Below are 24,911 nucleotides of genomic sequence, written 5' to 3' on the forward strand. Positions count from 1 at the left end.
TACAAGTGACCAAAACAGACAGAAGCCCTCTCGTGGTGGAACCGAAACCTGCCAGAGAAGCTGCCAGCAATAAATTGCTGAAAACTGAGTAGATGTCCGCTCTTTGTAAGAGAGACATTTCCCGGTATAAGGGAAATCCCCATTTGTAAGGTTGTCTCCTCCTCTGTACCAGGAAGAGGAGGATGACTAAATCTTTAGAGGCTCTTACCAGTGGAGAAGGTGTGGACTTAAATCTGCATAACAACCATATGCTTGTTTACTGGGCTTTGCCTGAAAACCTGGTTCTCCCAGGCCCACACTTTTGTCTATAGCTAGAGATCCTACTTGACATGGTAGCTTGGGCCTTTTTAAGGAGTTACTTAGTTTTCTTGACCAGTCCTTGAACACACAGGAAGTATATACATTATTAAACTTCTGTTTGTTCTTCTCCTGTCAATCTCTCTCTTATTACAGGGGGTCTCAGCCAAGAACCTACAAGGGTAGAAGGAAAATTATCCGTCCTCCGCCACGAAAGCAAGAAGTCTGTGTGATTAGGACAAGGTGAGCAAAGGGGAAAGGAGGTCAGGGAATTAAGGAAGGGAAGATAATTGGATATTTGTAAGATTTTGATTTTTACTTTCAGTGAATTTGAGCAGGGAACGGGATGAGCTAACTTACATTTTCAAAGAATCCGGCTGCCATTTTGAGAACAGACCACCGAGGATGAAGGGTAGTAGCAGGGAGATCAGTCAGGAGGCTACTGCAATGATCCAGGTGAAAAATGATGGTGGCTTGGATCAGGCTGCTGGTGGTAGATGTGTAAATAATTGTCAGGATGTGGGTATATTTTGGATTGAGCCAACAGGATATGTTGAAGGACTTTGATATGAGAATGTAGAAGACAGGAGTCAAGCACAATTCTGAGGCTCGGGGCCCCAACAAGGGGGAAGCTTTCATCAGCTCAGATGAGGCAGACTGTGGGTAGAGCAGGACTGGGGAGGACGATTAGCAGTTCAGTGTTGGGCACATTAGATTTAAGGTGTCTATTTTTAAAAATATTTTCTTTATTTCTTCATAGTGACATAGAGAGGCAGAGACATAGGCAGAGGGAGAAGCAGGCTCCCTGTGGGGAGCTGGATGTGGGACTTGATCCCAGGACCCTGGGATCATGCCCTGAGCCACCCAGGCTCCCGATTTGAGGTGTCTATTAAACATCCTAATGGAGAGGTCAAGTAGGCAGTAAAGTATATATGAATTTAAAGTCCAGGATAAATGCATCGATGCAAATATAAATTTCAGATTTATAGGCATAGAGATTGTATTTATAAGACTGGATGAAGTAACCAAAAAGAAAGCATTAATAAAGAAGAGAACCAACAATTAAAGCCTGGGGCACTCTAAGAGAAAGACCCGGCAATAGAGAAAAAAGGAATAGACCATTCTGTCCTAGGATATTCTAAGCCTGGAACAGGACTAGTTGATTTAACACCACTTACCACTGTAATAATTACCTCCCAGGAAAATAAGTCCAAGGACATTTTTCCAGTTTCTATGCCAAGACATGATCGTGAGTAATTGCACAGTGCTTGGCACATAGTAAGGGCTTCCTAATTATTGCAAATTGTTGATTGAATTATTTCAGGGCTCTGGAGATTAACCAAATCTCTTGAGACTTGACCTCTTATTAGAAAAACCTGGTATTATAAATACATTTATATTTCCTCCCCTTCCCTCCAGGCACTTTGGGGACTGGATGGATAAAGGTGGTTCTTACTGGGCACCTAGCTAGAAGCCTATAGGCTATTTCACACAAAGTGTCTGTTACTCATCCCTGATCTACTCTATCTGGATCCCTTTTTCCCCCCTTTGGTCCTTAAACATCTATCCTGCTGCAACCAAGCATCCTTCTGCCCCAGAGCCTCTGTCTCACTGGGTCTCTCAGTCTGGACCATTGCTGCTTTGAACAGCATACTTCACTGAAGCCTCTGCTTAAAGTCACCTCTTTAGGGACACCTGGGTGGCTCAGCAGTTGAGCATCTGCCTTTGGCTCAGGGCATGATCCCGGAGTCTGGGATCAAGTCCCACATCAGGCTCCTTGCGGGGACCCTGCTTCTCCCTCCTATGTCTCTGCCTCTGTCTCTCTGTATCGCTCATGAATAAATAAATAAAATCTTTTTTTTTAAGTCACCTCTTTAGAGAAGCCTATTATCACCATTCCACCTCAAAGTCACTAGTCTCTTCCACTTTTGACTCTCTTTATACCACTCACTATTTACTGCCATTATCATTATCTGCCTGCCTAAATTCATATATGCCTGTATGGCATATGTCTGCCATAATCATTACAATGATTTGGATTTGTTTGTTTGTTGCTGTGGATTGAATTGTGTATCCCACCCCCCCAAAATTTGTATGTTGAAGCCCTAACCCCTCAGTGAGCTATATATAAAGAAAGGAAGGTTAAAGAAGGTAATGGGGTAAAGCCCTCATCTAATAAGAGTAGTGTCCTTATAAGAAGAGACACTGGAAAGTCAGTTCACTCTCTGCCATATAAGGACACAGTGAGGAAGTGGCCATGTGCAAGCCAGAAAGGGAGCCCTTGCTAGAAACTGAATCAGATGGCACCTTGATCCTGGACTTCTTAGCCTCCAAAACTGTAAGAAACTATTGTTTCATCCACTTTGTCTAAGGTATTTTGTTATGGCAGCCCAAGCTGACTAAGATCGTTGTTGCCTTCTAACTCTCCCACTGAAACAGTCTCTTTAAAGCAGGTAAAGTCTTTTGTTCTTTCTTTTTCCCCAGTGTATAGATCTAGAATGAAGCCATGCCCATAGCAGGCAACTCATTAAATGTTGATGAATGAATCCAGTCTCTCAGATCTGGTCAAGATACAACTTAATTAAATAATTATATGGATTACCCACCTTGCAGAAAGATCTATGCTCAGCATTAGTAAAAGGAAAGAACATGTGATCCCCAGTCCTAGAAAAGTCTGCAGTCTGGTTGCTCTGGGTTAGGCTGTTCTCTTGGTGAGTTGATAGCAACTCACTTCCTCAAACTCCTAATTTTGTTTCCAGCCAGTCTCCTGAGAAGGGGGAGAGCGCTTTGGGTAATAACAACCCTCATGTTAGCAGAGATTCCAGGGTGTTTTCCATGAGAGTCATCTCCGGACAAACAGAGCAGGTTTTCAGAGTAAATTTAGCTTCTCATTTGAGATGAATCGTCCATTTTTGTCTTATAAATCATGCCCAACAATCCTTTCCTCAACCTGATTCCTTGAAGAGTGGAAGAAATGGTGTTTCTGACCAAACGAGTTACAGGACGGGAGTCTATTATAGAGCCACTTGCAGGAAAGGGTTTGGAGGAAAACCTATGATTCCCTTGTCAGGAAACTTTCAATTCAGGATCTTATATCCTTGGTTAAACTCTGTTTGAAAAGTTCCCAAAGCGTGCGCGCGCGCGCGCGTGTGCACACACACACACACACACACACACATGAATTACTGTGTTCAGACTGAAACCAGCTAACACAGTGGCACATTGTGTAGAGGTTGATCTTTATTGTGACCTAACTTCATGGACATGGACATGAAAGCCAAAACTAACTATTTGTGTGGGAAAAGGTAATGATATTATGGACCCATAAGCACAGAAAAGAACAGAAGAAAAGAAGCAGAAGCAGAAGCAGAAGCAGAAGAAGAAGAAGAAGAAGAAGAAGAAGAAGAAGAAGAAGAAGAAAAGCAGTAAGAAAAGCTTTCAGCAGTCTCACAGTTCAGTCCCCTGTTAGGAGGTGGAGGGTTTTATTTCTGTCTCAAGCGTAGGCTCAGGCAAACCCAAGTCTTGCTCTTTGTGGTGGGCTTCTGAGCAGGGTAAATGGAAACAGGGAAATTCCTGGCAAGCCCTGGCTTGGAGATGGTACAAAAAAACCTCAGTAAGTATAGTGTATTTCCTTCTTTCCTGAATCCATACGAACTTGCCCAGTAAAACTTTCTTTAGTCCTTTACTGATTCCAAAACTTATTTTAATTCTTGCCTTTCACTTCTTATTTCCTTCCCCACAGATGGTACTGGGTAAAATATATGCCTGTAAAAAGTAAAGCTTAAAAGACTTTCTTTTCTTTTTTTGGCTTTGAAATGTTTCACATGACTACATGATAGTCCCACCTCATCCACCCACACTTACATTTTTCCTCTTCTTAGCGTTGATAGGTCTAAACATTCAGTTAGACAGGAAATTAGGAATAAGGAGCTTTGCCTTATTCTCTTGCCTCTTGAAGGAGCTTTTACAAATATTGAAGAGCAGGCAGCCCGGGTGGCTCAGCGGTTTAGTGCCTGCCTTCGGCCCAGGATGTGATCCTGAGGACCCAGGATGGAGTCCCATGTTGGGCTCCCTGCACGGAGCCTGCTTCTCCCTCTGCCTGTGTCTCTGCCTCTCTCTCTGTGTATGTCTCTCATGAATAAATAAAATTAAAAAGTAAAAAAGAAATAAAATAAATATTAAAGAGCTTCAGTTCTAGGTACAATGCAGTAAAGACATTCATTCCACCCTGTCCCTCCTATAAAGTCTGGCCAGAATACACGGGTCATCTGAGGACTCTGAAGGTACATGGTAGTAAGTCGGTTGGAAGAGACAACTGAGATGGTGAGTTTATCACTTTTACCCCTCTGATATCCTTTGGAATGAACTCAGGGCTGCTGAAAACCCAGAGTGGGTACCAAGGCAGAGGCAGAGAGAGCTCCAGGAGAAGCTTTCTCATTCTGCTTAAAGAGTCAGAAAGGGAATTCCTAGTGCTCAGAGATACTGGAGGAAACCATTATTATGATTTTTGTTGTTGTTGTTCACTGGTGCCTCCAAGAGATCCTGCAGTAGTGGCTGTAACAGGAGCCTGCAGGAACCAAAACTGAGAAGGGAGCACATTCCTCTCCAGTTGGAGGAGCTGTGACCCCAAGGGGATAAGGCAAACTACAGTGGCGTTGTCTGTCTCCGTGTTTTCTCATCATTTGGCCTTAGATGTGCATCAGTTGCAGGAAGTGAACAACAGAGCAGTTACCAAAATCCCAGCTTTCTGACCAAAGACCAAAGAGAGGAGCCCCAGGAATCCAGACAGTACCAAGGAAATGACAAAGAGAAAAAGTTCAGGATTGCAACTCCTTAAAGTTATTAACAAACTCCTGAACTTACACCTGATTGCACACATATGACTCTGACTTTAGACCACAGGAACATTGAAAACCAAGCAACAGGAGTTACTAGTGTCCAGATCCTGGACTGGATACTGGACAGCATGTACATGGGACAGATCTGAATACTATTGCAAAGGTTTTATAAACTAGACTCACATTGGAATCATAAAACACACATGGCTGGTTGGAACTTGCCACTTAAGCCCAATTGTGCCAATTGTCTGCTAGAACAAAAATATCAATATTCTTTGTAAGATTTATCCAGAATCTCGTAAAATAGTATTCGAAATTTCTAGAATACAGTCCGAAAGTACTCAGCACACAAAGAACCAAGAAAATCATGACTCATTTGGGAAGAGATAGTTAAGAGATGCCAACTCCAAGATGACATAGATGTTGGAATTATCAGACTCACTAGTGGAGCTCTTGCAAAAATGCTCTACCAAGTAAGGAAGTAAATTCTTATATAAATGGAATGATAGAATGCCTCAGCCAAGAAATAGAATATATAAAGAAGAACCATTTGAAAATGTCAGCACTGAAAAATATAACAACTTAAAAATAAAAACTTACTGGATAGGCCCAACAGCAAAAGAAGTTAACAAAGAAAATGTGAACTTGAAGATAGATCAATAGAAAGTATCCAGTGTGAACAACAACAACAACAGTAAGATTTTAAAAAAACAAAACAAAACTTTTTTCCATTGAAAAAAATGAAGACATTCAGGGGCCTATAGAAGAAAACTCCAAAGCTTCACACGTGTTTCATCAATCTCAAAAGGAAACAGAGCTGTGCAGAAAAATATTAGAAGAAATAATAGCAGAAAACTTCCTAAGTTTAGCAAGAGATGTAAGCTTACAGATTCAAGAGCTTCAGCATACCTGCAAAGAGGGAACCTCCAAGAAATCCACTTCCAGGCACAATAGAATCAAAAATCTAAAGCTTTTTAAAAATCATAAAATCTTAAAGGCAAAATTTAAAATACTGAAAGAGATCATTGAAATGATGGTCGTATATGATCATCATATACGTTACTTATAGGGAAATCATAATTTGAATGCCTATAGATTTCTCACCAGAAATCATGGGCTAAAAAGTGAAACATTTTTAAAGTGCTGAAAGAAAAGAACTATTAACCCAGAATTCCATAACTAGTGAAAATATTCTGCAGTAATTAAGTGAGAAAAAAGACATTTTCAGATGAAGAAAAAAATAAGAGAATTCCCTGAGGGCAGGCTTGTTCTAAAATAACTACTATAGGAAGTTCTTCAGACAGAATGGAATGATACTTGAAGGAAACTTATAACATCAATCATGAAAGAAGAGCAACACAGATGGCAAATATCTTAGAAAACATATACTCTTAATGAATATTTCAAAATATGTTTGATGGTTGAAAGCAAAAATTATAATACTGTCTGATGGAGTTTTAGTGTATATAAATGTAATATATAAGACAGCTACAACCTAAAGCATGAAGGAAAAAAAGATCTATATGGTGGAAAATGTTTTATATTCCACATCAAGTAGTAAAATATTGATTCTAAGTACATTTTGAAAAGTTAAGCATATGAATTGAAATTTATGAGATTCGGCAAAAGGAGTGCTTACAGGGAAATTTATAGTAGTAAAAATTTATATTAGAAAAACAGAAAGATTTCAGATCAATCATCTAAACACCTCATTCATGAAACTAGAGAAAAGCAAAGCAAAATAAACCCAAAACAATCAGAAGGAAGAACATAAAGATAAGAGTACATATCAATAAAATTGAAAACAGAGAAACAATAAAAAAGCCAATGAAAACAAAACTTTTTCTTTACAAAGAATATATATGTAAATACATATAGATTTAGATCTAGATATATTTAGATTTTTATATATTTTATGCACACATACAAAGACACACATACCCACCTCTAGCAAGACTGAAAAATGATACAAATTACCATTATCAAGTATGAAAAGGTATAACACCAGACTCAGCAGACATTAAAAGGATAATAAGGGAATAAATAATATGAGCAAGTCATCATATATAAATTCAGCATCTTATAAAAATGGATTAATTCATAGAACAACAACCACCAATCCCACCCCACCCCCCAACACTCAGACAAGAAGAACTAGGTATTCTGAATAGTCCTCTAACTATTTAAGAACTTAACTCCTAGCTAAAAACCTTCCAAAAAGGAAATTTCCAGGTGCAGATAGTTTCACTGGTGAATTCTACCAAACATTTAAAGAAGAAATAGCACCAATCACACAAAATCTCTTTCAGAAAAGAGAAGAGGAAATAATACTGCCTAATTGATTGTATGAAGTCAGCATTACTCTGATTAAAAAAGAAAGACAGTTCAAGAATAGAATACCGGAGACCAATATTCCTCATGAAAAAAGATCCAAAAACCCTCAACAAAATCAAATTCAACAATAAGTAAAAACAATTAATATACCATGCCAAGTGGAATTTATCCTGCAAATGCAAGACTGATTCAAGGTTGAATATCAGTCAGTGAGATCCACCGATCTACCATATTAACAGTCTGAAAAGTAAAATACACACACACACACAAAGGACACCAAAAACATGATATGTAGAGAAAGAAATCTATAAATTGGACTTTATCAAGTTGAAAAGCTTTTGCTCTGCAAAGGACATTAAGAGCATGAGAAGACAAGCTACAGATTTGGAGAAAAGATTTGCACATCATGTTTCTAACAAAGGACTTTCATCCAAAATATATAAAGAACCCTCATATATCAATACTAAGAAAACAATCCAACTTGAAAATGGACAAAAGACTTGAATAGATACTTTACCAGAGAGGATATATGCAAGGCAAATAAGCTCATGAAAAGATGTTTAACATAACTAGCCATTAAAGAAATGCAAATTAAAACCACAATTAGACATCTATTAGAGTGGCTAACATACAAATAAAATACCAAGTGGTGGCAAGAGCGTAGAGCAACTGAAATTCTCACACTTTGCCGGTGGGAATACAAAATGATACAAGCACTCCAGAAAAATGTTTGGAAGTTTCTAATAAACGTAAACATATTTACACCCACCATATCCAGCAATCCCTCTCCCAGGTGTTTACCATAGAGAAATATATACGTTTCCAAAAACAAAACCAAAAACAAACCCCTTTGTACATAATTGTTTGTGTAGTGGCTCTAGCCATCATCACCCCAAACTGGACACAACCCAAACGTGCCTCAACAGATAACCAGATAAAGTGTAGTACATCTAAATAATGTAAGACTCCTCCACAATATAATGCAACCTACTATTGAATCATGCAACAACTTGGATGAATCTCAAAGGCATTAAGCTGAGTGGAAGGAGCCGGTCTCAAAAGGTTACCTACTAAATAGTTCCATTTACGTGAAATTCTCTAAGGGACTCAATCATCCATGATGGGCAACAGATAAATAATTAGTGATCTTTTAGGGCTCAGGGTTTGGGGGAGACAGTAATGGCAAAGGGATAGCATGAGGGAGTTTTTTGGGGGTGATGGAACTGTTGCGCATCCTGCTCTTGGTGGCGGCTGCATGAACTCGTACACGTGTTAAAATCTATGAAATCGCACATATAGAAAAGGCAAATTTTGATCGTGTGCTAATTAAAAAAATAAATCTAGAAAAAAACACAGAAGGTTACGCAGCTGTATTAAAAAAAAAAAAAAAAGTCCAAAAATCATCATTCTATTCCGTTTTCCTTTGCCATTTGTCTTGGATAGAAAACAGTTCAGGCCATGTACTTTCAGATTTAGTACCCTACATGTTTGTTCATTCCCAACTTCCATCAAAGTATCCATGCAACTTGAGTCACCAAGTACAGATCTGGAGCAGATAGCTGGGGGAAAGGACAGGCTATCAGAAAGTTAATGACTTGGCCTAATGCCATCTTTTAAAAGAACAAGGAGGACATTCAAACTTAATGGAAGTATTCAGTCCATGAGACAAGGAGACATGCTTTAGCTTTAATCAGCCTTTCCTGCAACGCGTTCCAAGAGATTGCTAGCCCTGCAAATGGCCAACTCCGAGTTCTTAAGCTCACAAGGAAGAAACTATTACCTTTCTATGTTCCTCAAAGCAAAACTCTGTATACAACAGAACTGTGCGACTGGACTCAAAATAAGATGACAAGTCTGGTGATTTTTTTTTTTTTTTTTTTTTTTGGATAGACTAATGCTGCCCGAGATCTTACTCGCCTTAGACATAGTTGGTCCCAATTGCCAGCATGTAATAGACGTTCACTTAGTGTTGATTGGATTCGATTGGATATTAGGTGATGGTTTTAACCTGCTAAGATTTAACCTGCTGAGATCCTTAGTCCCAGGCTGGGTTAGTGGTCCTAGTAAAAATAAGAAGAAGATATCTTGGAGAAAAAAAAGAGGATTTGGGGGAAATGCTTTTCATGGGGAGAACCTCACCTTTCATCTTCTAGAATCGCACTGATGTAAGTCAGGGGAATTGGCCTTAGGGAGCCTCCAGCCCGGGGTCTGGCTTGCCAGCACGCCCGGAGCAGACAGCCACAAGGCCGGCACAGGCAGGTGCAGATGGAGACTCACCTGCGCCATGTGGAGCAGAAGGCGGTATCTCTTGAACCCATCGAGAGTGACCTGGGAACTTGCTTTCTCTTGGCTTGATTGGCTTTTAAGGTACTTCTGGAAAGACGAGGACACTTTTGTAAGAGTACATTGCATCACCCTGGAGAGCAGTCAGCTCAGGCTTGGAGGCAACACCAGCCTGGACCAGCACCGTCCTGCCATATCAGCTCTGCTCAGCTGTTTGCTCCCTTTCTCTCCCCAGCAGCATCCTCTGCTTATGCATTTGCTCTGGTTCACATTACCAGCACACAGAACTCTTAGAATATTCGAGTTCCTGTGCGTTAACAGAATTTTAGGGGGCTGCAGTAGCATATCGCAGCCTAGCCAGCGCATGGGCGGCTCTCGGGCCGTGAGTGCCTGGACCTGGGATCACAAGGTGACACGAAAGCTCAGGGGCTGGGAGCCAAGCCGTTTCTTTCACAAAGTGTGTGGGGGCAGCAGGAACTGATATTTCAAGGACAGAGTTTCCTCTGGAGGCTGGGGCTGGGGCCGACTTGGTGCTTTGGAGCCATCCTTCTTCTTCCTTTATATGACACAGCGGGCAGAGGGCAGGGCAAGGGAAATGGCTCTCTTTAGGCTGGAAGGACACACCGACAAAGAGAAACTGTAGCATGTGGTTCTTGTTGACCCTCAGGTCCCACCAAGACAGAGAACGTTCCTCTTCTGGCAGATGAGACGCTCGGTGCTGCGTGCATACTTTGGAGGAGATGGGGCTTGGGTGGACTAAGAACATGAACGTGGGCTGTCTTGGGTTCCAATCCCAGCACGGGCCCTGGCTCTGTGATTTGGAATAAATAACCTTGCCCTCCACACTTCAGTTTTCTTAGTTACAAAATGGAGATAATTATCTCTCAGCTTGTTTCCAAATAAATAAATAAATAAAATCTTAAAAAAAAAAAAAAGCAATCAATCAATCAAAATCCTGACCATCTTACTCTACTACCTAAAACTCTGCGTGGTTTTCCCTGGCTCAGAATCACATCCCAATCACATCCCTTCCTAGCTGCCAGTGCCCTGAACAGTGTCCCCACCTCCTTTGCAGGCCCCCTCCCCGTCTTGCCCCATAGTAGCCACACGCCTGGGCCTCCTGGCTTCCTATTCCTTGGACGCTTTGGGTGTCCTTCTGTCTCAGGCCCCTTGCAATAGTTCTACTACCCATCTAAAGGCAGCTTCACCCACATAGTTCAGGGTGAACTCCGTGATCACCCTCCAGCCTGCGCTGACACAGGACTGCATCAGTCAAATCTCCCCCGACAACTCAGTTTAAAATTGTAACCTGTGGCTCTTTCTCCTGCATTCTAGATTCCTGCCCTGCTCTACTTTTCCTTTCTAACACAATGCATAATTAATTATTGATCTTGCTTGCTCTCTCTCTCTCCCACAGCAGAAGAGAAACCCTGGAGAAGGCAAATTCTGTCTGTTTTCTTCATCGCTCCGTCTCCAGCACAGGGTAAGCACAGGGCAGGTGCTCAGGCAATAATTTTGAATGAATGAGTGTGTATATGTCACCTGCCTCCTGGCTTCATTTCTTCCCATCTCAAAGTCAACTTCTGATAATCACTCAAGTCACTCCCTTCGTTCATTCATTTATTCATTTGTTGGTTCGACGATTATTCATGTGGCCATTCCGTACCGGACATTGGAGATAGATCAATGAGCACAGCTAAGTAACTGCCTCCTTCCTTTCCAGGAATGCAGGCGATAAATACCTAAGCAAGGAAAAATGTCCTATAACGTCAAGTGTTGTGGGATACCAGAGCGTGCGACCCCAAAATAGGACTTTAGGTGACCAGAATATGCCCCCAAATATGCCTCTTTGGCAAAAGGGTTCCTTTGAGCTGATCCATTTGAGACACAGCAGATACAGAAGAAGCTTGGAACACAGAGTAGAAGCTACCTTCCTGTAAGGGTGATTTGCGTTTATAAAATACATCTCCATTCGAGAAGGTGTCTCCCTCTCTGATCCAGGAAGAGAAGGATGATATCACAAGATTCCGAAGTCACAAGAGACTCCCATCCAGGCCAAGGAAACCAACATAATCTGCATAACAAAACCTCCCTTGTTTACCATACCTTTTCTGATCACTTTCCCTTAACTTGCCTCACCGCCCACCCCCCATCTTTCTTCCTTTGTTTTAGTCAAAGATGGCGGTTAAGCTCAAATTCCAAACCACCTCTTTGAGTTACTCTTCCCAGAGTTTCTCCTGGATGTGAGATAGACGTGTTAATGAACTTCTGTTTGTTTTTCTCTTACTAATCTGTCTTTTGTTACCCATCTAGAAGTGAGATTTTTTTTTTCTCTCCCCTCCGGGTGCTGATGAAAATATCAATCAGGGTAGGGTGGAGAGTGCTACTCTAGGTGGGGTGGCCAGGGAGGTGTTCCTGTACAAAGAATTTGAGGAAGAGTCTGAGCAAAGCGAGAAGGTGAGCCACGCAGCTGGGGGGTGGGAGGTGTTCCTGGCAAGAGAAGAGTAAGAGCAAAGGTCCAGCAGCGGCAGCATGACTGCGTTTTGCTGCTCCCACCCCACTGAACATGAGGTGGTACAGCCTGCCGATACCTATACCTCGCCACGTCTATACCTGCTCAGCTGAATTCTGCTGGAGGAACGTCTGCCAACGGGCACCTGTGGCACTGTAGATCTCTGGTCTCACCTCTCACATGGGTTCTCAGCACTGCCATGGCAGCTACTCCAAACATTCACAATCCACTGAGCCAAAAATAATACGAACAATAGCAATGACTGAGCTTTATTCACACATTCTATGGCCCAGGCCACATGCTAAGTTATTTTTCTTTTTTCCCCCTACATTCACTTCACTTAATCCTCACCTCAAACATAGGGGTTAGATGGAAGTTAGGTACTACTCTTTTATAGACAAGAAACCTGAAGCTGAGGGAGAGAGAAAGCAACTTGACTCAGCACCCTGCTAGTCACTGGTGAGCCAAGAGCCAATCCACAGCCAGGAACCTATGACTGAACCCCAAGTTCCAGACCCATTCCTAGTAGCAAACTACCTCATCCCGTCCCCTATTCCATTTGCTCAGAAAACTGAGAGCATGGAGGGGCTCAAGCATGAAAACCGTCAGATTACTTGGCATAATGACTGGCCAAGTTTCCTCAGTTCAAAGGGATTATTAATTATAAGAAGCACCATCATTTCACATAACACTAAGAGAAAAACTTGGAAATTAAATTGTGAAATAATATTAAGACAAATCCTAATACAAGAAATGTTTCAAAATGAAAATAAACCTTTTTCAAGGTTCAAAACTTGATAATTTTTAAGTATGGTACATCCACACCCATCAAAACCTCTTTCCTTCTTATGTCGAAAGATGAGATGTTGCTCTCCAAGACTAAAAGCCTCTTCCTATGTTCTTTATTCATGCTTCCTTAACTTTTTCCATTGATTTTTCCTTTCTCTCTGGTGTTTTTAATTCTATCTCCCCCAGACTAAACACATCTTCACATCTCTCATCCTGAAAATCATCTGCTTGACCCACACTATGTCATCCTCTAGCTTTTATGCCATTTTTCTTATTCTCTTCATATTTCTTCTTCCTTCCTATCTTGTATTTATGTTGAGAGCTATAAAAGCAATCACAGAGATATCAGATATTTGTGTCCTAATTATAGAGCCTGATATTTGTTTGCAACGTCTTTGCTGCAGTCACATGTTGTTGTGGTTCTCTGCCCAGCAAACCTTCCACTGGGGATCCAACTCTCCCCCATATCAACCAATAGAAACACTATTCAGTGTACATGGTTCAGGAGGACTGATCCCTCCAATTCCTTCCTCCACGAGTGGGCACATGATCCAGGCTTGGCCAGAATATTACATCAAGGCTGGCACTGGCCTCAGGTTGCAAGGATAAGCTAGGTCAATCAGAATTCTACCCTGGGGGCACCAGAGTGACTCAGTGGTTGAGCCTCTGCCTTTGGCTCAGGTCTTGATCCTGGGATCGAGTCCCGCATCAGGCTCCCTGCTTGGAGCCTGCTTCTCCCTCTGCCTGTGTCTCTGCCTTTCTGTGTCTCTCATGAATAAATAAATAAAATCTTTTAAAAAAAAATAATAATTCTACCCTGAACTTTCCTCTTGGAGTTCTACAAAAGATAGACTCTTCCTGCAAGATCATTCTTGCACTGCTAGAAGCCATTTTGTTTACCATGCGGAAGCAGCCTAGGAGGTGGAGAAAGATATACATTCCTGATATCATAGCTTGATTTCCTAAATCTGCCTAAAACCAGGCTCCTCCTAGACTTTTCAGGTACATACGCTAACAAATTACCTTTTTCTTCCTGCCATTTGATTTGCATTTCTGTCACATGAGATCCAAAGGGCTAATGTGGTCTTCTGTGGTCTTTGATTGTCAGTCAGGTATAGCCACAAAAGGAAACACAGGAAAGGCACCAGAAAACAAAATTTATTGTACTCATAGGTCTAGAGTATAGTAAGGTCTGTACTCATAGGTCTAGAGTATAGTAAGGTCACCTCTTGCCTCACAGGGTCACAGAGGAAGTGCCGGGTTTTGGTCAGTGGCAGAAGACAGAGCAAAGAGGAAGCTGAGGCTAGAGCGCTTTTGGGTTTCCATGTGAAGGGAAAGGCAGGGCAAAGTGAATAGTCTAGGATCGGCTAAAATGTTTAAATAACTTCCACAGGCTCTGAACCATCTGGATGGTCTCTAGTTGCCTCACATCTGGCTGTGGGGTAATTAAGGCAAAACAGTGTTGTCTCCGAGGGTGTAGGACCAGCTAGAGGAGGTGTGGCTCTAGATTGGTTAGTTTGTGTACCAAAGGCATGCTCCTCTCTAAGATTTGGCTGACCTCAGAAGGGACAGGCTGTCCCCAGCCAGAAAAGTGGTTTTTTTTTTTTTCTGTTTCTAAGATGTCAAAACATCACAATATATAGAAAGCTAAAAATATATACCATACCTGAAACTTTACAGTTTCCACAGAGCTTTGAGATGCATTATTTTACTTGATCCTACGGTTTTGGGGGGCAGAGTATCTGTTTGTCTAGCTCAGGAGGAAATTTCTGGGACTTAGCACATGCTGGGCATATAACAGGTATTCAAGACTATTTATTGAATGAAGTAAGCAGCATATGCGTTATCAATTACCCCATTTTATAAAACAGGATACTGTGATCAGAGAGCCATTTAGGTGTAGGTCTGGGTTAGCGTGGACTAAGTTAAGAAGCTATGGTGGAAGCCTAAATGGGGGGGGGGCAATGTAAACAAGATAAATTCGGGTTACAATACTGGTGCCAACTCCACTTTAGTCTCTTTTTCTGAAGTCTTACAGCATCTCTTAACATTCTCTCCCATCAACGTTTGCTCCTCTACAATCCTCTATCCACTCCACAGCCAGAGTGATCCTGTTAAGCATATGAATTTTCTGCCTTAAGCCTTCAGTGGTTTCCCTTTACTTTCAGGGATTAGAGTCCAAATCCTCACCATATTGTACCAGGTCCTTATGGTCTGACTGCCTGCCCCGCAACCCAAGGGTTTGTTTCCTCCTATCCTTCGCGCCAGCCACAATAGCCTTCCTTCCATTCTAGAAAAATACAGTCCTCTCCGAACTCTAGGCCTTTGCCTAGAGCACTCTTCCTCCTCAATATTAAGTTGTTAGTTTCAATATCATTTCCTCCGCAGCCTTCCCTGAGTTCTCCTTCCACACTCATTCTAAAGCAGGCCCCTTGTTACCCACTCTTGTTCCTGTGTTTTAATTTCATGGCACCTCTCTGTTTTCAATGGTTATTGATTGTAGTGTCTCCAAAGACCACAGCATGAGCTGCTGATCAAGTAAACTTATAAAAATATCTCAGAAATCAGGAGCTGATATTTATAGGGTTTTGAGGTCTAGACTCAACTTTGTTTTAAGGGGATCTGACTGAGATCACGCAAAGTTCTTTATACAATAATTTAGGATTGGTGAATTTAGGATGAGATGAGTCTTGAAGCAAATCTTGCTAAGTAAACAGGTGTTTGATGAATGGGCAGTTTGCCAGTTAAGTGATCTCTGTTATGAGAAATTGTTCAAGCAGCTAAAGTTCAGATACATTGGGTTTTAGAAAGTTCCTAAAGCAGACAACAGAAGTCTTCACTAGTAGAAAGCCTTGGCTCCCCGGACAAGAGGTGGAACAAATTCCTGGAGCAAATAGTGAAGCCACATTGACATAGGTGGCCTTAGTTCTTAGTCCCCACTTAAGGTGAATGGATGCAGGCAGCCTCAGATCTCAGGATCCACCTATGTTTACGTCATCCCTCCCCCAGTAGCACTTGTACAATGCAACTTTACGTCATGCCAGAGCCCATGTGCTCTGTGAGGGAAGGTTCCATTCCGTTTTGCTCACCATTTTATTCCGTGTATTGGTTACAGCACCTGGAACACAAACCTATACAACAAATTTGTGCTGAATGAGACCTTGGACAGTAACCTGGGTGGGAGGATGGAGAAGAAATCCTAGATTACAACAGACTCTTGAACAACGTGGGGGTCAGGGGCCCTGGTGCTTCTGCACAGTGGAAAACCCACATATAACTTTTGACCGCCCCAAATGTAACTACTAATAGCTGGCTGTTGATCAGAATCCTTACCAATATTGGGACATCTGGATGGCTCAAGTGACCATCTGCCTTTGGCTCAGGTCGTGATCCCAGGGTCCTGGTTGTAAGTCTCTCATCTGGCTGCCTGCAGGGAGCCTGCATCTCCCTCTGCCTGTCTCTGCCTCTCTTTGTGTGTCTCTCATGAATAAATAAAATCTTAAAAAAAACAAAGAATCCTTACCAATATAAACATTCAATGAAAACATATCTTGTAGGTTATATGTAATATATGCTGTATTTACAATAAAGCAAGCTAGAGGCAAGATAATCATTAGGAAAATACATTTACAGTTCTGTACAGTATTTGTTTTTAAAAATCTGCATATGGGTAGACAGTATAGTTCAAACCTGCACTGTTCAAGGGTCAACCATATTTTGACTTCAGTTCTGTTAGATGGGAAAGATGAGTCAGGAAACTAAGTTTTTTCTTCTTCTTCTTTTTTTTTCCGGGGAAGAAAACTAAGTTTCAACAGGAAATACACATCTGGAATTCAGGGCAGATAAAAGCCTGGGCATGTAAGTACATTTTGTGAATTTGTTCAGAATGACTTAAAGAAGCAAAGTAATGCAGAGCTGTTGCATGACTATCATTGCTGTAAATCTGACTTTATTAGATAAAAATCCTCAAAAATCCATTTAGATTGAAAGTCTTTCTCAGTCTGGCAAGAGCAAGACTAATTAAAATGTACTAGGTTGTAAAGATGATAATAAATACATACACAGCACCTTCTGTGTGCCAGGAACCCTTCTACGTCCTTTACCTCGATTAATTCATTAAATATCATAATAACCCAATGAGGTAAGTGCTATAATCATTTCTATTTACAGATAGAAGACATAAAGAACTGAGCAAGATCTGCTTGCAACCATATGAAACAGGACTGGCTACCTTAGCATAACTTTCTATTATGGGAAGTTCTTGCCCAAGAAGATGAAGTTGCAAAATATCTGGTTCAAGAACACCTGAGCGTTCATTTATCTGGAGAATAGACTGCTCAATTGTGAAAAGCAGATTGCTTATCAAAGTGTTGTTTACTTACTGAGAGTTACTTCAAAACCCAAACCCTGCTGAGTTCATCAATCTTAAACTATTACATCACAAACTTGGACCAGTCCCAAGCAGGCCCCCATGCTGAAAATCCCACCTTAAACCAGAGAGCCTGCACCTTATAAATATTCATCCTTGAAGTCCCCTCTTTGGGACACACTAAAATTTTCTCAGGATGGTACTCTCCCTCACTGCAGTAAGTAATGAACTTGACTTTCCTTGACCAACGGGTTATCTAGGCGGGCTTTTCAGGGAGTTAGTAGTTAACAAAACCAAGGGATCAATGCCTCATGCCCATTGCTTTACTAATGTGTCCACTAATTTTGTGTGGAAGAGGAGATAAGGGCGGGATTTACTATCCAAATGGACATGCACTTCACTTGGGTAAAGAAAGTTAAGTTTTAAGTAAAACTAAGAGCAGAATTCTATTTTTTAAAAAGATTTTATTTATTTATTTATTTGAGACAGAGCGAGCACATGAGCAAGGGGAGGGAGCACAGAGGGAGAGGGAGAGACAGACTCCCTACTCAGCGGGGAGCCTAATGCGGGACTCGATCCCAGGACCTGGGATTGTGACCTGAGCCGAAGACAGATGGTTCACAGACTGAACCACTTGGGCGCCTCAAGATTCTTCATGTCTGTTATGTAGCTCAGTAGGGCAGGAAACTGAATTAAATATGAATGTAGACTAAAAGAGAGGCAAATACTTAAATGAGTATAGCCAAAGACATCCTCCAAACTGGCCAGGTGACAATGAAGGTGATGGTGGAGGAAGGTCTCAGGAAGTGTCAGGCACAGAGATTAAAAGTACTAGCTTTGGACTCAGAGATGGTTTTGAGTTCAGGCCTCACCATTTGCCAGCGATTTGACAAACAGTTAACTTCCCTGAACTGCAGTAGTAGCTCACTCGTAAAATAGGAATAATGTTAGTACCTACATCATCGACTTAATAGAAGGACTGAATGGGACAATGTGTGCCAAGAGCTTATCCCAGTGTAATTGGTGGTATTTATTATTATTATTATAATTCATTGCAGGGGGCTTTAGGGGTTGGGAGAGGGAAGATGAGGTCAGTGGTATACTTGCAGGGGACCGGAGAATTCAAAGAGAAGGAACAAAATATCTTACAGGCTGGGGATCAAGGGTTAGGTTTTCCTGTAGTTGTCTGGTATTTTTCCAGGAAGCCTGTTTACCAAGGCCAGAAGGGTAGTTTCCCAGCTAAACTGTCTCTCCATTTATTAAAGCACCGTTTACCTCTCCAAAGGGCTGCCTCAGCAGAGTTTAGGGCTGTAGCAGAAGCTTGACCCTAGAAGTTGAAGAATTTAGAACCCTGAGAGAGCAGATGAAATCTGTCAGGGAGAAACATCTAAGTGTCTTTGTGGGGATATGTAGGAGGTGACTACTGTTGTTTTTTAGATGTTATCGCTGGTGATGCGAAAGAACATGAGCTCACTGAGTCCAAGGTTGTTCTTTTCCAAACTTGCTTATTCACCAACCAAGCCAGTCCTGCCCAGAAATATAGAGAGGAGGTGTTAAGTGATCCCAGTGCTTACTGCTTGCCATGCCAATTTAATGTCTGGTCTCCACTCATGAAGGCTCTTGGGGAGGGAGGCCATATTTCTTCCGCATTATTTGTAGAACTACAGAGCTAATGTTTATTTTGTATTTACCACGTATCCCTAGAGGATGCTGCTTTACATGTATCAGCTTTATTTAATTATTTAGGAAAAAAGAACCAAGTCTTTTATTTCTTCATTCCTTGCATTTGAAGTGTTCCTCGATGATACCCGTGGCCCGAGACTCTTTGCGGTAGGCCTTAAACACCACACAACTGCAGCCGGCCCCTTTATAGGGTTTTCCCTCTCTTTCAGTTTTACAGAGGCCTACCCATTCTTGTCATCAGCCTTAATTAGGTTGGTCTAGTGTTCAGCACAAAGGGCCTCCACCAACTTGACATACAGAGGCTCATCACAGTTGGATGCAAGCACTCAGAGATGGGCTCGACCCTTGTCAGAAGCTTTGGCAGCTTTGGGAATTCCATGTGCGCGGCTGTCACGGATGAAGGCGGTCTTCACCCCCTCTTGTAAAAGCAGTATTAACATCCATTTCACCTCCAGCAGCAATGCCTTCCTTGCCCATGGTGGTGGGTTATGGGTGGAGCCATATATGGATTGCACCCACCCTCTGCCTGTGCATGACCCAGCAGTAGCCAGGAAAGAGTGTGTCATCTTATGTAACCATTCTCACAGAACTTTCCAGGTATTATTACCCTCATCATTGAACTCTCACTTGACTTACTTTTGGTTTCTGAGTAAGTACTCCCAACTTGGCGAAAGAGCCCTGGGGTCAAGAAAATTCAATACTTGGCAAGCAGACAGGAAAAATGTGATGTGCTGTTTGATTGCATGTGGGAGCAGAGAAGAGTATAGGGAATCAACACTAATAAATTCAAAGCAGAAGTAACAGGATGGAAAGATGGTAGGTTGCATAAGAAAGGTTAAGGACTTCTATTTTAACAGTGTGGCCTTAAATCGTAACTACATATTCAGGGAAGGGTCTCTAAATGTAAAGACAGAAGTCTTGCAGGCAGGACGTCTGGGGGGCTCCGCCGTTGAGCCTCTGCCTTCAGCCCAGGGCATGATCCTGGAGTCCCAGGGTTGAGTCCCGCATCAGGCTCCCCATATGGAGCCTGCTTCTCTCTCTGCCTGTGTCTTTGCCTCTCTCTCTCAATCTCTCTCTCTCTCTCTCTGTGTGTGTATCTCATGAATAAATAAATAAATCTTAAAAAAAAAAAGGAAGAAGTCTTGAGGGTGATCTTGAGACAGACTGGAAAGGGTGAGCTATTGTCTGATTCTAATGTCCCACTTGGAAAGGTGGGCAGTTTTCCAGACCCTAAATGAATTATTGGAATAAGGTTAAAAGATGTAAAATAGAGTATTTTTATATTCACCTTCGATTTTATCCTGTGCGACTTGACTTTTTAAAGTTAATATCATCTTAAGACGTAGTTCCCACAGGTTTTAATAATTTTAATTCTATCTCTTATCTCTCTATAAGAAATAGAGGAGTGATTCATTTCTGTGTTAGCTAATAGCCACCCTTTCTCAGTACTGGTTAAAATGTAAATAATAGTTCTTCAAGAGTAACCCAAGGGGAACAGCTGAACTGTGCCAGCATTGTGAGGTAAACAAATCCTTTCACAAATGTTCTAACTTGTCAAACTGTGCGTTTCCAAGTTTCAAACCTTAAAGGATTCAATAAGCAATCCTGAAAGCAAGGACACCACCTTAGAAAAGATGAGGTTTGCCAAGCTCTTCATTCCTCCTTCAACAACTCACCTGACGTTCACGAGCGTCTTCTATGGGCAATGGTCCGTGCAAGTCTCCATGGCGATACAGAAATGAATGAACATGAACCTGAACAAAAATTATAGCACAAATTGGGGAATGAGTCAGTGTCAAGCTATGCAAAGTTTTACAAAAATCAGAGAGGAGAGAGATTGTTAGATGGAAGGCCTTAGAAAGTAGGCGGGATTTGAATTCGGTCTTAGATGGGTAATTAGGGTGAGGTGCGGGGGGTGAGGAGTAGGGGGTTTGGATGCTCGGTAGCCTATTTTGATGGAAGTGGAAATTACAGCTGTGTGGCCTCGATGACAGTGTGACCTATAAATGTACCTGTTTGTTTTCTAGAGAAAGCCATTAAAATGAGGTAGGGTAGTTCTCTTCGCTGTCACTGAATAATGTGAAAAGTATCAGTGGGAGATACATCCCTCTGCCCTCTGGACACACCCTCCACCCTTCTCCTCCTCTCCTCCCTGGCAGGAAGGCCTGTAGAGACCAGTGTCAAGGACCTTCTCCTTACCTGTTGGTTTGGCCAGTGGGGTGACCTCTAAAAAGGTGAGTGAATGGGGGAAAAGTGCTGAGTGAAAGGGGGTGGAATTTATTTGCCAGGCTCCCTTCTTGCAGGGTCATCCTGGGCTCTTGCAGCCCACACAAGAATTTCATGATGCCTCTCAGCCTTTGGGTTCTGAGCTCCTTCTCCTCTTCTGGTTGGGTCTAGTGAGGAGCCTGGCTGGGGTCCTACTTTGACCCTATTTGACCGGATTCCGTACACCCTGTCATGCCTTTGTAAATAATCCTTTTATTATATTTCCCTCGAGTTGTCTGAAAATGAGCATACTCTTTTTTCCCTGCCAAGACCTCCATCAGACCGGAACTGGAGATGCACTGGGCATCTGTTTACCTCTATCCCAGAGGGGGCACTGAGGTCCTCTCTTTATGCTCTGGGGTCCCACACTTTAGACCAAAGTTTACTGGAGGATGTTTACACACCTGAGCAAAATTAGACCAATGAGATACTCTGGGGGAGTCTGCATTAAGAGCTTCTTCATACAGACCAGGAGAGGTGAACCCAGGAGTTGTGGGGGCCATTTTTTTTTTTTGAATGAATGTTTATCATACCTTCCATGACTCCTTTGATGGGTGAATTTTTCAGTTTCTGCAAACTTGAAATATTTTCACCCACTTTTCAGGCTAGTTGTATCCAGTTGATTTCATAAATAGTTTTTGTTTTGGGCTTTTTAAAAATAAATTTATTTTTTATTGGTGTTCAATTTGCCAACATATAGAATAACACCCAGTGCTCATCACATCAAGTGCCCCCCTCAGTGCCCGTCACCCAGTCACCTCCACCCCTGCCCCCTCCCCTTCCAACACCCCTAGTTCGTTTGTGGGGGCCATTTTTGCACAAGAAGTAGACTGAGAAGCAGAGAAAGTTGGTCTGTAGAGACTTTCACTTATTGAAGTTGTTTGAGCTTAATGGTTTCTCACTCCTTGGTTCTAGTCCCTCCTGAGAACCGAGTAAATTCTTGTCCTCAGGTCCTGTGAGGTGACTCTTATTTTCTTAAATAAACACCACATACACACACTCATGCATGCAGGCACAAACACATGGTTTTGTTGGTTTGCACATATTCAAGTTATTTTGTTTTACTTACCTCCAGACACTAAACTAATAGGGGCCTCGATACCTATGATCCCAGCTACCACTTGTGGAGTTGTGGTGCATGTGCCCGATTCTGGGGACTTAGCTTGCTTAATGTTCACAATTACTCTGAGAAGTTGTTTTCTTGTGACCCAGATTTTTCTTGGCTTACAAGTTCTCTCCAATAACTCCAAGTGCCCCTCAATTTTTTTCTGGGCGTCCCCTAAGGGGTGCCTCATTGAAGAGCTTCTGATCCCCATCTTCCTACAGGGGAGGTTTCCTCATACCGCCAATAAGCACTTCTTGGACACAGGCTGGGTGTACTACAGTGGAACTCCATTCTGACACTACCCACCCCCAGAGATAGTGGCAGATGTCACAGGTAAAGGGCTCAGTGCCACTCGATCACCCTCCACTTCAGACACCAGAGGCAAGCCAGGGTTGTTACCTGTACTTCTGACTGACCAGCTACAAATCAGAGGTTCCCACTGATTTGATTAAGTTCTTTGAGTTGCTCAGAGAACTCAGGAAATGCATTTACTCACTAGATGACCAATTTATTGCTGAGGATTTTAAAAGAGGGAGATCAACAGGTGGATGAAGAGAGGCCCAGGGCAAAGTTTGCGCAGAGACCACAGAACTTCCACGTTCTTTCCAAGTGTGCCATTTCCCTGCATCTCCTCATGCTCACCAATCCTGAAGCTCTCCGGACCTCGGCCTTTGGGTTTTTACGGAGGCTTCATTACAGGCATGAATGATGAAATCATTGGCCATTGGTGATTAGAGCCAATCTCCAGACCTTCTCCTCTTGCCTGGGTGCTTTCCAAAAGTCACCTTGTTAACATAAACCCTGTAGTGGTGGAAAGGGGCCTCTTATGAGTAACAAGAAACCCATTTCACCTTGACTGTTCGAAGCATTTTTAGGATCTAAGTATGGAAGATCAAATATGACAAAAGATGATCCTACTGCTCTTATCACTCAGGAAATTCCAAGGATTTTGGTTGCTGTGAGCCAGGAACCATGCATGAAGCACTCCCTCTCAGCACTCCCTTCAGGAGGGAGCTATTGTCACAAGGAGTACAGTCAGGCCACGGCCTCCAGCTGCAGCCACTGTGGGGTTTGGCACCATGTTTGAGGCCAGGATACACTGTCTCTGGGTAGCTGCAGCTGGAGCTACCAGGCTCTGGCTACCTTTGTTCAAGCTGAGACCCCCCCTGTAGGAAATCTATGAGTGGGAGCCCCTCCTGGGCTGACCCGAGTGGGCTTAGACCTGCACTGTGGCTGAAAGGCCTACCGTGCCGGCTCCCTGTCCTCTTTATCGTTCATAGGCATGACCCCCAACACATCTCAGACTCCTGCCTCTGCCTTGGTGTCTGCTCCCTGACACATGCTCCTTAAAGGGGAGAGAAGGACCATGCCACAGCTCCTAGTGCAATACTTTGCACAGTATGAGCTTCTTGGCCATCATAGTCATCGTCATCATCATCTTCTTCTTTTTTGTGAATAAGCAGTTTGATATGGTGGTGATGAGCAACTTCAATGCTTTCTTATACTAGCTCTGAGGAGACATAGGGCCCAAAGGCCCAGAATGCTATAGATCATTATGGCCTCAGAGCATCAAGCCATCAGAGTTTATATGAGGATTTCTGGGGCCCCTGCTCAAGGATTTTGTCTCAGTGGCACGTAGGGCCAAGATACTGCATTTTCAATAAGCACCCAGTTTGTTTAGAGTCATACTGTCCTCAGAACATACTTGAGAAGCATAATTTTTGAGAATTGCTACACAGCTCTCAAGTTCTCTCCTTTCCTTTCCCCACCACTCCCATGTTCAGGAGCATGGGTGTCCCCATGAATTTGGGAGATTCTTGGCATATTGTAGGATCACATTTTTTTTTTTTTAATTTCCTGGATATGTTCCAGCCTGCATTTAAAAATAAATAGGTTCCCAAGGGCGGAGTGTAAAGAATGCCTTGAACCTGGAAGAGGCATAAATTGGCAGTGCTACCAGCTGACATCTGGATGTGAGCTGGGATTGTGAAAGGTAAGCAAAGCAGTTAGCCTCAGGTTAGTTACGGTGTGGATTGCTGACGTGTGAGTCATCATGGATGTAGGAGTTCAATCTAGTCTGCCCCACTTCTTTTTATCTAAGCAGAATGTTTTCTATTCATCTCTATTCCTCCTTCAGACATAACCTCAAATATACTTTTCTGACTCCTCCAAGAGCATACCTCCTTCCAAGAGCCCCTGCTTCTCATACTGCCTTCCACAGCAGTACATAATATTTAAATTGCTTACTATATGTGTCTTTTGTACCCATTCACCTGAAAATTCTTTGGGATTGAAGTATGTTTCTTTTCATCCCTTTATTCCAGTGCCTACCCCAGTACCTAGAAATGAGAGGAGCTCAACTGACGGAATGGATGGGGGCGGGCGGGGCATGAGAAAGGGGGGACGGAAAAAAACAAAGATGGGAAGATGAATGCA

General features: G+C 42.4%; 1 protein-coding gene and 1 pseudogene across 1 annotated transcript in view; one reads left to right on the forward strand and one right to left on the reverse strand.

Moving 5' to 3' along the window:
• The window catches only part of LOC119869410, a 40,121-nt gene extending 18,371 nt beyond the window's left edge, over nt 1–21,750 (forward strand). The window contains exons 3-6 of the transcript XR_005370467.1: nt 454–540; nt 11,170–11,235; nt 16,851–16,911; nt 21,265–21,750. The gene's annotated coding sequence lies outside the window, so the exon portion shown is untranslated. The remainder of the gene's footprint in view (nt 1–453; nt 541–11,169; nt 11,236–16,850; nt 16,912–21,264) is intronic.
• LOC119869411 lies at nt 19,196–19,582 on the reverse strand (annotated as a pseudogene).
• Nucleotides 21,751–24,911: the final 3,161 nt, after the last annotated feature.

This window comes from Canis lupus, chromosome 15 (assembly GCF_011100685.1).
Source record: "Canis lupus familiaris isolate Mischka breed German Shepherd chromosome 15, alternate assembly UU_Cfam_GSD_1.0, whole genome shotgun sequence".
NCBI lineage: Eukaryota > Metazoa > Chordata > Mammalia > Carnivora > Canidae > Canis > Canis lupus.